The sequence below is a fragment of the Schistocerca serialis genome, unplaced genomic scaffold (genome assembly GCF_023864345.2).
Source record: "Schistocerca serialis cubense isolate TAMUIC-IGC-003099 unplaced genomic scaffold, iqSchSeri2.2 HiC_scaffold_939, whole genome shotgun sequence".
NCBI classification, from domain to species: domain Eukaryota; kingdom Metazoa; phylum Arthropoda; class Insecta; order Orthoptera; family Acrididae; genus Schistocerca; species Schistocerca serialis.
Genome location: NW_026048561.1, coordinates 26,299 through 39,798, shown reverse-complemented (window position 1 = coordinate 39,798; position 13,500 = coordinate 26,299). Strand labels below are relative to the sequence as shown.

The 13,500-nt window shown below is 41.8% G+C and overlaps 7 non-coding genes across 7 annotated transcripts; all 7 read right to left on the bottom strand.

The window, feature by feature from the left end:
- Nucleotides 1-2,106: 2,106 nt before the first annotated feature.
- On the bottom strand, nucleotides 2,107-2,225 carry LOC126452791 (U5 spliceosomal RNA). The gene has a single exon (XR_007584752.1). It is a non-coding gene; the product is annotated as a U5 spliceosomal RNA (small nuclear RNA).
- A 953-nt stretch (nucleotides 2,226-3,178) lies between these two features.
- LOC126452876 (small nucleolar RNA U3) lies at nucleotides 3,179-3,385 on the bottom strand. Its single transcript, XR_007584829.1, has one exon. It is a non-coding gene; the product is annotated as a small nucleolar RNA U3 (small nucleolar RNA).
- A 2,413-nt stretch (nucleotides 3,386-5,798) lies between these two features.
- On the bottom strand, nucleotides 5,799-5,917 carry LOC126452790 (U5 spliceosomal RNA). The gene has a single exon (XR_007584751.1). It is a non-coding gene; the product is annotated as a U5 spliceosomal RNA (small nuclear RNA).
- A 953-nt stretch (nucleotides 5,918-6,870) lies between these two features.
- On the bottom strand, nucleotides 6,871-7,077 carry LOC126452835 (small nucleolar RNA U3). Its single transcript, XR_007584792.1, has one exon. It is a non-coding gene; the product is annotated as a small nucleolar RNA U3 (small nucleolar RNA).
- A 2,413-nt stretch (nucleotides 7,078-9,490) lies between these two features.
- LOC126452789 (U5 spliceosomal RNA) lies at nucleotides 9,491-9,609 on the bottom strand. The gene has a single exon (XR_007584750.1). It is a non-coding gene; the product is annotated as a U5 spliceosomal RNA (small nuclear RNA).
- A 953-nt stretch (nucleotides 9,610-10,562) lies between these two features.
- LOC126452864 (small nucleolar RNA U3) lies at nucleotides 10,563-10,769 on the bottom strand. The gene has a single exon (XR_007584818.1). It is a non-coding gene; the product is annotated as a small nucleolar RNA U3 (small nucleolar RNA).
- A 2,423-nt stretch (nucleotides 10,770-13,192) lies between these two features.
- LOC126452788 (U5 spliceosomal RNA) lies at nucleotides 13,193-13,311 on the bottom strand. The gene has a single exon (XR_007584749.1). It is a non-coding gene; the product is annotated as a U5 spliceosomal RNA (small nuclear RNA).
- Nucleotides 13,312-13,500: the final 189 nt, after the last annotated feature.

The following is a 13,500-nucleotide window of genomic DNA, read 5'->3' as shown; positions in this document are numbered from 1 at the left end:
ATAGCCACTGAAAGAGAAACACACAAGAGGGCATTCATAGGACTCTTGTGCTTTCTTTAAAACCGCCTCTCTCTTCGAAAATTTTCGCACCGCACTAGCTCATTCACCTCACTCTAACAGTGCGAACTCTTGTCGATATTTGGCCTCTCTCATGCATACTTCCTCTTTCGTTTCACTTTGCGTCTTACTTGATACCCGCCCTTAGAGCTGCTGATATACAATACTCGCAACCAATGTGTTTCTCTCTGTATCTCTTTTCGCCTATCACGAGTATTGTTTTTCCTCACATGGCAATTATGAAAACACCCACAGCTGAACAAACACTTCCATTCAGGGCCACGTCCATACTATCAATCATACACCAGTAATTTCACAGCTACTTGCTCCACTAATACATTTCTTATGTCTACTGTTCAACAGATGAAGAAGCAAAGTATACAACAAGTCTCTATGAACATCACTGTCAGGACATTTTACAGACCTACGCATACCATGCCAATCTGTATGCTTCAACTATGATGGCCCATGTGCTATGAATAAAGAAATTTCTCATACAATAACAAATAATTTTACAACTATACAACTACTCCGACAAGCTCCTTACTAAAATGCTACATGTTTAGCAACCCCCCCATCATCTCAGAATAATCTCAAGCAGTGCTTTCATCCCATGAGCACTTCTTTGCAAACAAAACCACAAACTACTTTTTATACTAGCTTCCTTGTCACAGTGAACACGAAACTAATGCTAGTGCCTCAGTTTACTAAAAAGCTTTTTTCGCTTGCAACATATAAACTACCAACTTGAACCTCTGGGATTTTCAAACACACACACATACAGAAAACTTAATTCCACAGAAATTTAGGAGTAACAGTGGTTACCTCACATTTTCATACATACTCAAATAGCTACTTCTGTGCACTTCACACAATGTTCTCATCGTGTTCCACCAGAGAGCACAGTTATCACTATGCATGGATTCTGGTAAAAGAGCATTAAATAAAAACAAACAGCCTGATCAAAGTGATTATCTGCACATCCTCTGCCAATATCATGTCACTCTATACCCGAGGGAAACTAGAATGCAGGGAAAGGAGCTTTGTTGTGAGCACTGTGTTGGTATTTCATCATTTACTAACCAAAGTCTTCTCAAGCCAAGTATGCACCAGCTCTGTGTATGGCTGGCTCAATCAAGAGCCCCTATCAATTTTACTTAAAAGACAAGCAGCATCAACAACTCACAGGAGGCACTGAACATTTTTACCATTATCTGCACCACCTTCCACTGATTTACTGAAGAAGAAACTGCAAAGTCTGGCCAATTTTGTACACAAGTAATCTTGAAAACATTGGAGTCAACAGCAGATTCATAGTTTCCAAGACTGTAGCTAGGAACAACCCTTCAATTTCAAGATTTATCTCTCACTCAGACACACCATACCCAAACTACACCTAGCAGGAAATTGCTACTTACTTCATTTCTAGCTATTTATGTCATATTCAACAACTGTCTCTTTCTCACCTAAATCTTCTACACAACTGAGTACACTGTTATGAACAAACACATTATGGCAACAAGCCAGTGCCACTAATATCCACTCTATTGAAAACCATTTAAATACTCATCCTGCCCAACTAACCACCATCTTCAGCCCAAAGCTCACTCACATCATACCTACAAATCACAAACTTCTGTGGTAAAAATAATTTTGGGTTTCAAAACATAATCTGCTAATCACATACCAGTATTTCTTACAAAGCCTATCATTCATCATTCACTTCCAAATATCAGTTTATATGCTGTTGTGCAACTGCAGTGCAAGTAAACACTCTCAAATCATCTAGAACTGAGGTACGGAAAGGGTTCACCAAGAGATTCCAGGTAGTCCTGTAGCTCTCTCTCTTTACACAATCGTCTAACACACTGCACGCCATTGCAGGGCAAATGTACTTGTTTCATTATACTACGACACGGCCTATTACAATTTCAGATTTTAAAAAAAACAAATACTGCCTGATCCAACGTCATCCGCTACTCCACGCCCTTCATTCACACAACACAATCTACCTCTTGCAACTTACATTACGTTTTCACTTGTGATTATGGCTCAGCAATAGCCGAGCACTACGAAAAATACCTTATAGACTCATTTAATGTTCCCCTCCACGGAAATCTTTAGTAAAAGGCGAAAGATTTATTCGTTTTGAAGGGAAACCAGAGTGCCGATCAACGCCCTCACTTCAATACTTATGGCTGCTTCTCTATTACTTCTCCGCGAGAACGCGGAAAATTCTTTCCGTCTTGTCTACTTCTCTACCGTCAACAGACTTCCAGTGTCATGCAAGCACACACCCCAAACTAACTGTCAACGCTGAAACACGTGTCTGCCAAATGTCGTCGCTATTACTCTTTAGTTAACTATTTTCATCATTTCTGTCACCATTCAAGCTGCTTCATTACCTCACCTGCCGACAGATGGCAGCACGCCTAATTCCTGTCGGCGACTCACCGTCCGACATACAACGTCCGACACACAACTGCCCGCACTGCTCTGCATCTAACACTAATCTCTCTCCTCCCCACCACACTCGTTCACTGAAAAAACTGACAACTAGACAGTTCTTTGTACGCAAAACTAGGCCACATCAGACGCAACGTGTATGTAGATGTATGGTGCAAGGGAAATATCCCCCTGCTCCCACACATCTAATTAATACTAGTTGACAACAGAAATTAAATTTCTGTCGATAGTATTTGAACCAGTCTTATTCATTTGCCAATTTCATGCATTCCTTCTTGCAGATAACAGTGCCTTGCAAATCACTCAATTCATGTTTGCTAGCCAAACGTGCTCCTCCTAAATGTTTCGTACATCATGCATTAGTGGTGATTATCAAGACTGTGTTGTGTCTCAGCTTTTTATGGTCATCAATTGCACTCTTCTTGTGTTGCTCACTCATTCTTGTAACTCAAAAGTACGTCGTTGTCATCCAAGCCTAGCACTTGGAGCAGGCCAAATCAAATGGCTCGTCCCCGTGCCACTCGAGAAACTTCCACAAGGCTTTCATGACATGTCGCAATCAAAGTCCTTCCACAACCTGTAGCGACATTTCTGCAACGACGCGGGTCCCGATACCAAAGGTATGACTTACGCTTCTAATCTATATAATAAAACCACCACTCGGAAAGCGCTATTCCCTTCCCACATCCCTCAGAATGTGGTGAACGATCATCGATTACAACCAAGATGCGATGAATCTCGATCGCAAGCCTCACGCTCAGGGAGAGTGCTACCACTCATCATTGTGGTTACGTCTACTCCAGCTTTGAACTAGAGAGAGTTGAAGACATACTACAGAAATGATCCTGTGAAGTATGATCTTGCTTGCAAGCTATCACCGCTCGCTACTTATGCCACGAGACCGTCAACACGCCCTACGAGAATACGACACACTCTTCACATTTCGCGATTTACAAGCTAGGACATTCTGCAAAGAACCTACTTCTACTCTTACTTGGCCGCCATGATCTCACTCAGCTATTTTCTGCGCTACCAGTGCTTCTTGCGTTCCGAAATCAGAGACCATTGCCTCAGGCGAGACTGTATGTAAACACCGCTTGCACCTCCGGCCGCTAGATGGCGGCCTGGGGCACATACAGTAGCATTCTATGGCGCAAGCAGACATGCCAAATAGCCACTGAAAGAGAAACACACAAGAGGGCATTCATAGGACTCTTGTGCTTTCTTTAAAACCGCCTCTCTCTTCGAAAATTTTCGCACCGCACTAGCTCATTCACCTCACTCTAACAGTGCGAACTCTTGTCGATATTTGGCCTCTCTCATGCATACTTCCTCTTTCGTTTCACTTTGCGTCTTACTTGATACCCGCCCTTAGAGCTGCTGATATACAATACTCGCAACCAATGTGTTTCTCTCTGTATCTCTTTTCGCCTATCACGAGTATTGCTTTTCCTCACATGGCAATTATGAAAACACCCACAGCTGAACAAACACTTCCATTCAGGGCCACGTCCATACTATCAATCATACACCAGTAATTTCACAGCTACTTGCTCCACTAATACATTTCTTATGTCTACTGTTCAACAGATGAAGAAGCAAAGTATACAACAAGTCTCTATGAACATCACTGTCAGGACATTTTACAGACCTACGCATACCATGCCAATCTGTATGCTTCAACTATGATGGCCCATGTGCTATGAATAAAGAAATTTCTCATAAAATAACAAATAATTTTACAACTATACAACTACTCCGACAAGCTCCTTACTAAAATGCTACATGTTTGGCAACCCCCCCATCATCTCAGAATAATCTCAAGCAGTGCTTTCATCCCATGAGCACTTCTTTGCAAACAAAACCACAAACTACTTTTTATACTAGCTTCCTTGTCACAGTGAACACGAAACTAATGCTAGTGCCTCAGTTTACTAAAAAGCTTTTTTCGCTTGCAACATATAAACTACCAACTTGAACCTCTGGGATTTTCAAACACACACACATACAGAAAACTTAATTCCACAGAAATTTAGGAGTAACAGTGGTTACCTCACATTTTCATACATACTCAAATAGCTACTTCTGTGCACTTCACACAATGTTCTCATCGTGTTCCACCAGAGAGCACAGTTATCACTATGCATGGATTCTGGTAAAAGAGCATTAAATAAAAACAAACAGCCTGATCAAAGTGATTATCTGCACATCCTCTGCCAATATCATGTCACTCTATACCCGAGGGAAACTAGAATGCAGGGAAAGGAGCTTTGTTGTGAGCACTGTGTTGGTATTTCATCATTTACTGACCAAAGTCTTCTCAAGCCAAGTATGCACCAGCTCTGTGTATGGCTGGCTCAATCAAGAGCCCCTATCAATTTTACTTAAAAGACAAGCAGCATCAACAACTCACAGGAGGCACTGAACATTTTTACCATTATCTGCACCACCTTCCACTGATTTACTGAAGAAGAAACTGCAAAGTCTGGCCAATTTTGTACACAAGTAATCTTGAAAACATTGGAGTCAACAGCAGATTCATAGTTTCCAAGACTGTAGCTAGGAACAACCCTTCAATTTCAAGATTTATCTCTCACTCAGACACACCATACCCAAACTACACCTAGCAGGAAATTGCTACTTACTTCATTTCTAGCTATTTATGTCATATTCAACAACTGTCTCTTTCTCACCTAAATCTTCTACACAACTGAGTACACTGTTATGAACAAACACATTATGGCAACAAGCCAGTGCCACTAATATCCACTCTATTGAAAACCATTTAAATACTCATCCTGCCCAACTAACCACCATCTTCAGCCCAAAGCTCACTCACATCATACCTACAAATCACAAACTTCTGTGGTAAAAATAATTTTGGGTTTCAAAACATAATCTGCTAATCACATACCAGTATTTCTTACAAAGCCTATCATTCATCATTCACTTCCAAATATCAGTTTATATGCTGTTGTGCAACTGCAGTGCAAGTAAACACTCTCAAATCATCTAGAACTGAGGTACGGAAAGGGTTCACCAAGAGATTCCAGGTAGTCCTGTAGCTCTCTCTCTTTACACAATCGTCTAACACACTGCACGCCATTGCAGGGCAAATGTACTTGTTTCATTATACTACGACACGGCCTATTACAATTTCAGATTTTAAAAAAACAAATACTGCCTGATCCAACGTCATCCGCTACTCCACGCCCTTCATTCACACAACACAATCTACCTCTTGCAACTTACATTACGTTTTCACTTGTGATTATGGCTCAGCAATAGCCGAGCACTACGAAAAATACCTTATAGACTCATTTAATGTTCCCCTCCACGGAAATCTTTAGTAAAAGGCGAAAGATTTATTCGTTTTGAAGGGAAACCAGAGTGCCGATCAACGCCCTCACTTCAATACTTATGGCTGCTTCTCTATTACTTCTCCGCGAGAACGCGGAAAATTCTTTCCGTATTGTCTACTTCTCTACCGTCAACAGACTTCCAGTGTCATGCAAGCACACACCCCAAACTAACTGTCAACGCTGAAACACGTGTCTGCCAAATGTCGTCGCTATTACTCTTTAGTTAACTATTTTCATCATTTCTGTCACCATTCAAGCTGCTTCATTACCTCACCTGCCGACAGATGGCAGCACGCCTAATTCCTGTCGGCGACTCACCGTCCGACATACAACGTCCGACACACAACTGCCCGCACTGCTCTGCATCTAACACTAATCTCTCTCCTCCCCACCACACTCGTTCACTGAAAAAACTGACAACTAGACAGTTCTTTGTACGCAAAACTAGGCCACATCAGACGCAACGTGTATGTAGATGTATGGTGCAAGGGAAATATCCCCCTGCTCCCACACATCTAATTAATACTAGTTGACAACAGAAATTAAATTTCTGTCGATAGTATTTGAACCAGTCTTATTCATTTGCCAATTTCATGCATTCCTTCTTGCAGATAACAGTGCCTTGCAAATCACTCAATTCATGTTTGCTAGCCAAACGTGCTCCTCCTAAATGTTTCGTACATCATGCATTAGTGGTGATTATCAAGACTGTGTTGTGTCTCAGCTTTTTATGGTCATCAATTGCACTCTTCTTGTGTTGCTCACTCATTCTTGTAACTCAAAAGTACGTCGTTGTCATCCAAGCCTAGCACTTGGAGCAGGCCAAATCAAATGGCTCGTCCCCGTGCCACTCGAGAAACTTCCACAAGGCTTTCATGACATGTCGCAATCAAAGTCCTTCCACAACCTGTAGCGACATTTCTGCAACGACGCGGGTCCCGATACCAAAGGTATGACTTACGCTTCTAATCTATATAATAAAACCACCACTCGGAAAGCGCTATTCCCTTCCCACATCCCTCAGAATGTGGCGAACGATCATCGATTACAACCAAGATGCGATGAATCTCGATCGCAAGCCTCACGCTCAGGGAGAGTGCTACCACTCATCATTGTGGTTACGTCTACTCCAGCTTTGAACTAGAGAGAGTTGAAGACATACTACAGAAATGATCCTGTGAAGTATGATCTTGCTTGCAAGCTATCACCGCTCGCTACTTATGCCACGAGACCGTCAACACGCCCTACGAGAATACGACACACTCTTCACATTTCGCGATTTACAAGCTAGGACATTCTGCAAAGAACCTACTTCTACTCTTACTTGGCCGCCATGATCTCACTCAGCTATTTTCTGCGCTACCAGTGCTTCTTGCGTTCCGAAATCAGAGACCATTGCCTCAGGCGAGACTGTATGTAAACACCGCTTGCACCTCCGGCCGCTAGATGGCGGCCTGGGGCACATACAGTAGCATTCTATGGCGCAAGCAGACATGCCAAATAGCCACTGAAAGAGAAACACACAAGAGGGCATTCATAGGACTCTTGTGCTTTCTTTAAAACCGCCTCTCTCTTCGAAAATTTTCGCACCGCACTAGCTCATTCACCTCACTCTAACAGTGCGAACTCTTGTCGATATTTGGCCTCTCTCATGCATACTTCCTCTTTCGTTTCACTTTGCGTCTTACTTGATACCCGCCCTTAGAGCTGCTGATATACAATACTCGCAACCAATGTGTTTCTCTCTGTATCTCTTTTCGCCTATCACGAGTATTGCTTTTCCTCACATGGCAATTATGAAAACACCCACAGCTGAACAAACACTTCCATTCAGGGCCACGTCCATACTATCAATCATACACCAGTAATTTCACAGCTACTTGCTCCACTAATACATTTCTTATGTCTACTGTTCAACAGATGAAGAAGCAAAGTATACAACAAGTCTCTATGAACATCACTGTCAGGACATTTTACAGACCTACGCATACCATGCCAATCTGTATGCTTCAACTATGATGGCCCATGTGCTATGAATAAAGAAATTTCTCATAAAATAACAAATAATTTTACAACTATACAACTACTCCGACAAGCTCCTTACTAAAATGCTACATGTTTAGCAACCCCCCCATCATCTCAGAATAATCTCAAGCAGTGCTTTCATCCCATGAGCACTTCTTTGCAAACAAAACCACAAACTACTTTTTATACTAGCTTCCTTGTCACAGTGAACACGAAACTAATGCTAGTGCCTCAGTTTACTAAAAAGCTTTTTTCGCTTGCAACATATAAACTACCAACTTGAACCTCTGGGATTTTCAAACACACACACATACAGAAAACTTAATTCCACAGAAATTTAGGAGTAACAGTGGTTACCTCACATTTTCATACATACTCAAATAGCTACTTCTGTGCACTTCACACAATGTTCTCATCGTGTTCCACCAGAGAGCACAGTTATCACTATGCATGGATTCTGGTAAAAGAGCATTAAATAAAAACAAACAGCCTGATCAAAGTGATTATCTGCACATCCTCTGCCAATATCATGTCACTCTATACCCGAGGGAAACTAGAATGCAGGGAAAGGAGCTTTGTTGTGAGCACTGTGTTGGTATTTCATCATTTACTGACCAAAGTCTTCTCAAGCCAAGTATGCACCAGCTCTGTGTATGGCTGGCTCAATCAAGAGCCCCTATCAATTTTACTTAAAAGACAAGCAGCATCAACAACTCACAGGAGGCACTGAACATTTTTACCATTATCTGCACCACCTTCCACTGATTTACTGAAGAAGAAACTGCAAAGTCTGGCCAATTTTGTACACAAGTAATCTTGAAAACATTGGAGTCAACAGCAGATTCATAGTTTCCAAGACTGTAGCTAGGAACAACCCTTCAATTTCAAGATTTATCTCTCACTCAGACACACCATACCCAAACTACACCTAGCAGGAAATTGCTACTTACTTCATTTCTAGCTATTTATGTCATATTCAACAACTGTCTCTTTCTCACCTAAATCTTCTACACAACTGAGTACACTGTTATGAACAAACACATTATGGCAACAAGCCAGTGCCACTAATATCCACTCTATTGAAAACCATTTAAATACTCATCCTGCCCAACTAACCACCATCTTCAGCCCAAAGCTCACTCACATCATACCTACAAATCACAAACTTCTGTGGTAAAAATAATTTTGGGTTTCAAAACATAATCTGCTAATCACATACCAGTATTTCTTACAAAGCCTATCATTCATCATTCACTTCCAAATATCAGTTTATATGCTGTTGTGCAACTGCAGTGCAAGTAAACACTCTCAAATCATCTAGAACTGAGGTACGGAAAGGGTTCACCAAGAGATTCCAGGTAGTCCTGTAGCTCTCTCTCTTTACACAATCGTCTAACACACTGCACGCCATTGCAGGGCAAATGTACTTGTTTCATTATACTACGACACGGCCTATTACAATTTCAGATTTTAAAGAAACAAATACTGCCTGATCCAACGTCATCCGCTACTCCACGCCCTTCATTCACACAACACAATCTACCTCTTGCAACTTACATTACGTTTTCACTTGTGATTATGGCTCAGCAATAGCCGAGCACTACGAAAAATACCTTATAGACTCATTTAATGTTCCCCTCCACGGAAATCTTTAGTAAAAGGCGAAAGATTTATTCGTTTTGAAGGGAAACCAGAGTGCCGATCAACGCCCTCACTTCAATACTTATGGCTGCTTCTCTATTACTTCTCCGCGAGAACGCGGAAAATTCTTTCCGTCTTGTCTACTTCTCTACCGTCAACAGACTTCCAGTGTCATGCAAGCACACACCCCAAACTAACTGTCAACGCTGAAACACGTGTCTGCCAAATGTCGTCGCTATTACTCTTTAGTTAACTATTTTCATCATTTCTGTCACCATTCAAGCTGCTTCATTACCTCACCTGCCGACAGATGGCAGCACGCCTAATTCCTGTCGGCGACTCACCGTCCGACATACAACGTCCGACACACAACTGCCCGCACTGCTCTGCATCTAACACTAATCTCTCTCCTCCCCACCACACTCGTTCACTGAAAAAACTGACAACTAGACAGTTCTTTGTACGCAAAACTAGGCCACATCAGACGCAACGTGTATGTAGATGTATGGTGCAAGTGAAATATCCCCCTGCTCCCACACATCTAATTAATACTAGTTGACAACAGAAATTAAATTTCTGTCGATAGTATTTGAACCAGTCTTATTCATTTGCCAATTTCATGCATTCCTTCTTGCAGATAACAGTGCCTTGCAAATCACTCAATTCATGTTTGCTAGCCAAACGTGCTCCTCCTAAATGTTTCGTACATCATGCATTAGTGGTGATTATCAAGACTGTGTTGTGTCTCAGCTTTTTATGGTCATCAATTGCACTCTTCTTGTGTTGCTCACTCATTCTTGTAACTCAAAAGTACGTCGTTGTCATCCAAGCCTAGCACTTGGAGCAGGCCAAATCAAATGGCTCGTCCCCGTGCCACTCGAGAAACTTCCACAAGGCTTTCATGACATGTCGCAATCAAAGTCCTTCCACAACCTGTAGCGACATTTCTGCAACGACGCGGGTCCCGATACCAAAGGTATGACTTACGCTTCTAATCTATATAATAAAACCACCACTCGGAAAGCGCTATTCCCTTCCCACATCCCTCAGAATGTGGTGAACGATCATCGATTACAACCAAGATGCGATGAATCTCGATCGCAAGCCTCACGCTCAGGGAGAGTGCTACCACTCATCATTGTGGTTACGTCTACTCCAGCTTTGAACTAGAGAGAGTTGAAGACATACTACAGAAATGATCCTGTGAAGTATGATCTTGCTTGCAAGCTATCACCGCTCGCTACTTATGCCACGAGACCGTCAACACGCCCTACGAGAATACGACACACTCTTCACATTTCGCGATTTACAAGCTAGGACATTCTGCAAAGAACCTACTTCTACTCTTACTTGGCCGCCATGATCTCACTCAGCTATTTTCTGCGCTACCAGTGCTTCTTGCGTTCCGAAATCAGAGACCATTGCCTCAGGCGAGACTGTATGTAAACACCGCTTGCACCTCCGGCCGCTAGATGGCGGCCTGGGGCACATACAGTAGCATTCTATGGCGCAAGCAGACATGCCAAATAGCCACTGAAAGAGAAACACACAAGAGGGCATTCATAGGACTCTTGTGCTTTCTTTAAAACCGCCTCTCTCTTCGAAAATTTTCGCACCGCACTAGCTCATTCACCTCACTCTAACAGTGCGAACTCTTGTCGATATTTGGCCTCTCTCATGCATACTTCCTCTTTCGTTTCACTTTGCGTCTTACTTGATACCCGCCCTTAGAGCTGCTGATATACAATACTCGCAACCAATGTGTTTCTCTCTGTATCTCTTTTCGCCTATCACGAGTATTGCTTTTCCTCACATGGCAATTATGAAAACACCCACAGCTGAACAAACACTTCCATTCAGGGCCACGTCCATACTATCAATCATACACCAGTAATTTCGCAGCTACTTGCTCCACTAATACATTTCTTATGTCTACTGTTCAACAGATGAAGAAGCAAAGTATACAACAAGTCTCTATGAACATCACTGTCAGGACATTTTACAGACCTACGCATACCATGCCAATCTGTATGCTTCAACTATGATGGCCCATGTGCTATGAATAAAGAAATTTCTCATAAAATAACAAATAATTTTACAACTATACAACTACTCCGACAAGCTCCTTACTAAAATGCTACATGTTTAGCAACCCCCCCCCCCCCCCCCATCATCTCAGAATAATCTCAAGCAGTGCTTTCATCCCATGAGCACTTCTTTGCAAACAAAACCACAAACTACTTTTTATACTAGCTTCCTTGTCACAGTGAACACGAAACTAATGCTAGTGCCTCAGTTTACTAAAAAGCTTTTTTCGCTTGCAACATATAAACTACCAACTTGAACCTCTGGGATTTTCAAACACACACACATACAGAAAACTTAATTCCACAGAAATTTAGGAGTAACAGTGGTTACCTCACATTTTCATACATACTCAAATAGCTACTTCTGTGCACTTCACACAATGTTCTCATCGTGTTCCACCAGAGAGCACAGTTATCACTATGCATGGATTCTGGTAAAAGAGCATTAAATAAAAACAAACAGCCTGATCAAAGTGATTATCTGCACATCCTCTGCCAATATCATGTCACTCTATACCCGAGGGAAACTAGAATGCAGGGAAAGGAGCTTTGTTGTGAGCACTGTGTTGGTATTTCATCATTTACTGACCAAAGTCTTCTCAAGCCAAGTATGCACCAGCTCTGTGTATGGCTGGCTCAATCAAGAGCCCCTATCAATTTTACTTAAAAGACAAGCAGCATCAACAACTCACAGGAGGCACTGAACATTTTTACCATTATCTGCACCACCTTCCACTGATTTACTGAAGAAGAAACTGCAAAGTCTGGCCAATTTTGTACACAAGTAATCTTGAAAACATTGGAGTCAACAGCAGATTCATAGTTTCCAAGACTGTAGCTAGGAACAACCCTTCAATTTCAAGATTTATCTCTCACTCAGACACACCATACCCAAACTACACCTAGCAGGAAATTGCTACTTACTTCATTTCTAGCTATTTATGTCATATTCAACAACTGTCTCTTTCTCACCTAAATCTTCTACACAACTGAGTACACTGTTATGAACAAACACATTATGGCAACAAGCCAGTGCCACTAATATCCACTCTATTGAAAACCATTTAAATACTCATCCTGCCCAACTAACCACCATCTTCAGCCCAAAGCTCACTCACATCATACCTACAAATCACAAACTTCTGTGGTAAAAATAATTTTGGGTTTCAAAACATAATCTGCTAATCACATACCAGTATTTCTTACAAAGCCTATCATTCATCATTCACTTCCAAATATCAGTTTATATGCTGTTGTGCAACTGCAGTGCAAGTAAACACTCTCAAATCATCTAGAACTGAGGTACGGAAAGGGTTCACCAAGAGATTCCAGGTAGTCCTGTAGCTCTCTCTCTTTACACAATCGTCTAACACACTGCACGCCATTGCAGGGCAAATGTACTTGTTTCATTATACTACGACACGGCCTATTACAATTTCAGATTTTAAAAAAACAAATACTGCCTGATCCAACGTCATCCGCTACTCCACGCCCTTCATTCACACAACACAATCTACCTCTTGCAACTTACATTACGTTTTCACTTGTGATTATGGCTCAGCAATAGCCGAGCACTACGAAAAATACCTTATAGACTCATTTAATGTTCCCCTCCACGGAAATCTTTAGTAAAAGGCGAAAGATTTATTCGTTTTGAAGGGAAACCAGAGTGCCGATCAACGCCCTCACTTCAATACTTATGGCTGCTTCTCTATTACTTCTCCGCGAGAACGCGGAAAATTCTTTCCGTCTTGTCTACTTCTCTACCGTCAACAGACTTCCAGTGTCATGCAAGCACACACCCCAAACTAACTGTCAACGCTGAAACACGTGTCTGCCAAATGTCGTCGCTATTACTCTTT